The sequence below is a fragment of the Mastomys coucha genome, unplaced genomic scaffold (assembly GCF_008632895.1).
Source record: "Mastomys coucha isolate ucsf_1 unplaced genomic scaffold, UCSF_Mcou_1 pScaffold15, whole genome shotgun sequence".
NCBI lineage: Eukaryota > Metazoa > Chordata > Mammalia > Rodentia > Muridae > Mastomys > Mastomys coucha.
This window is the reverse complement of record NW_022196897.1, coordinates 143355691-143358091: the sequence shown is the minus strand read 5'-3', so window position 1 is coordinate 143358091 and position 2401 is coordinate 143355691. Positions and strand designations below refer to the sequence as shown.

General features: G+C 63.8%; 1 protein-coding gene across 11 annotated transcripts in view; it reads right to left on the bottom strand.

Annotated features, from left to right (window-relative positions):
• The window catches only part of Src (SRC proto-oncogene, non-receptor tyrosine kinase), a 50380-nt gene extending 48190 nt beyond the window's left edge, over nt 1–2190 (bottom strand). For 4 of the 11 annotated variants that reach the window (XM_031372554.1, XM_031372557.1, XM_031372551.1 and 1 more), the window contains exon 1: nt 1661–1964. The gene's annotated coding sequence lies outside the window, so the exon portion shown is untranslated. Of the gene's footprint in view, nt 1–1130; nt 1576–1660; nt 1965–2079 lie in introns of those variants that run through there. The other 7 variants (XM_031372558.1, XM_031372560.1, XM_031372553.1 and 4 more) reach the window with 5 other exon arrangements.
• Between the last annotated feature and the right edge of the window lie 211 nt (nt 2191–2401).

The following is a 2401-nucleotide window of genomic DNA, read 5'->3' as shown; positions in this document are numbered from 1 at the left end:
ACAGGAGACAGGAGAAGGCGGAGTGGGAGAGATAGCATTGCCCTAAGGCTGGGATGAACAAGAATGAGGGGGGGGGCATGGCATACCTAGCACTCATTCTCAGTGTGTGCCCCACAACGTAGACAGGAGGTCAGCTGATAGGTGACACACTGTAAATCACTTCCCTCGTGGCAAGGCTACCTCACCAGGACACACCCCATCTCCAGGAGGACACACCCCATCTCTGCCAGGTGCGGGAGATATGGAGGGGACCTTTTCCAACAATGCCTTGTGCCTGACCTAAAACTACACAGCCTTCACCGTCACCACAGGTTAAAGGGCAGCCAGACAGCTCCTCAGGAAGGCTATGCTTCATCGCAGCTGCAGACCAGGCTAGCCCCAGGTCAAGTCCACTGGATATCAGCAACTCCCGTCATAACTGCTCTGTTTTCTTTCCTGATTTATCTTTCTGCCGTTTGGTAGCTAGCACCAGAGCCTTGAACAGGCTAAGCCTGTGCTCTACCACTGATCTACCTCACAACCCAGCTGATCAATCCTCCCTGACAGGGTTGAGGCCAAAGGATTGAAGCCTGGAGTTACCTGCTCCTGCAGGCAGCGGTGCCACAGGTACCTCAACCATCTTGTGCAAGCTCCAGGGTGGGACTCATTTACTGAGCACCCCCCCCCCCATATATATATGCCAAGTCCTGAGCTGCTAAAGTGCAGGGAACAGGACTGATGTGAAGAGCCCAAGGGGCAGTCCCTGGCTCAGGTCACTCAGGAAAACAAGAAACCTGGTCTACATAAGTTTGGGAAGAGACCCCTGCCTCCACTCCCCCCACCCCCTGTGTCCACCTTGGTCACTGAATCCCACCTCCATGCAGGTGATTCCACCACTTTTACCGGGCAGTCTGTAAAGCTGGGAAGACCTTGTTCTGGGACCCATGAGCCTCACATACTTCTGTCCACCTTTCTAATCGGAATGCCCCAAAGGTTTAAAGGATACCCAAAGTGAGCCCCTTCTGTTCACCCCACCCTTCGACCAGCCCACCTACCACTGAGGAGGGCCTTGGCTCAGAGAGCTAACTAAGGCAGTTGTCCCAAAAGACACACAGCATGACAAGTGGTCCTAGGAGGGGGCACAAACTCACCTCCAGAACCTGCCTGGGTGGGCAAGCCGACCTGGTGGCGGTAGTGAAACCCCAAAACTTTTGCCAACTTCTGAGCCCATCGGTCGATGGGCCTGCGCAGGGGCGAGGCTGGGGGCTGGGGGTTGGGGGTGGAGGTGGGGGTGAGGACAGGGTGGCCCTGTCTCTTCCAGGCCAGCAGCGCCAGGCCCTACCCAAGGCCCCAGTGAGACCTAAGGAGGTAGTGTGGCCCTCCAGACGCCCCTTCCCTGACGCCCACCCCACCCCCACCGCCCACTCCGGGCCGGGGGCGCCGGGCCCGGCCGCGGCGATCGCGGGCGGCGCCAATCGGCCGGGTTTTCAGATGTGGCCTAGCCGAGCCGAGGACTCTGCGACCGAGGGTCCCTGCGCTCCGATGCCCCCCGCACCCTGCCCGGCCTCCCCTCGCGCATCCCAACAAAAGGCCGCGGCGGTCAGCTCGCGGGCCGCGGCGGAGAGTGGGCAGGGCGGGAGCCCGCGGCAGGGCGCGGGGCCGGCGGGGCGGGGGCGCTCACCTGCGCGGCGACCGCGAGCTCCGGACGCGCCCGGGCGGACCCCAGTGGGGCGCGCGGCGCTGGCGGGCGGCGGCCTGGCCGCTCCGGCGGGGCGGCCGGCTGGATTCCAGGCCGGGAGAGACAGACCGAGAGAAAGGGAGGAGGCGGCGGCGGTGGCGGTGGCGGCGGCGGCGGCGGCGGCGAGGGGGAGGGAGCGCGCGGGAGGAGGGGCCGCGGCCGCCGCGAGCCGGAGAAAGGAGGAAGCGCGGACCCGGGCCCCGCCGGCGACCCGGGGGACCTGCTGTGCGAGCCGGGCCCGCGCCTCCCGCACCCAGCCCTCCCCCCCCAACCGCAGCTCCGCCCGCGGGGGCGCCCCCTCCCCCCACGCCACGCGCCGGGCTCGGCCTCCCGGGGCCACGTTAGGGTCCCACCCTAGCTACCTGAGCTCCCCACCGGTGGCTAGCAGTGTCCGCAGACGCAGAAACCGAGGCACTGGCCACACCAGCCTTGACCTGAGTGCCTCTAACCCAGAGACTGGGACGGAAGGGATAGGGAAAGAGTGAGGGGGGGAGAGGCAGTATTATTAAAATGTATCAAAAGGCGAAACAGTAGCTCACTATGTGGCCCAGGCTGGCCTTGAACTTGCGGAGCCTCCAGCCTCTGCCAATGGAGGGCAGGAACTTGCACGGAGGGGGCAGGGGGGAAGGTGACCCAGATCAATTAGGCCAAGCCTAAATTCACTTTCAGTGCATAAGGAGACCA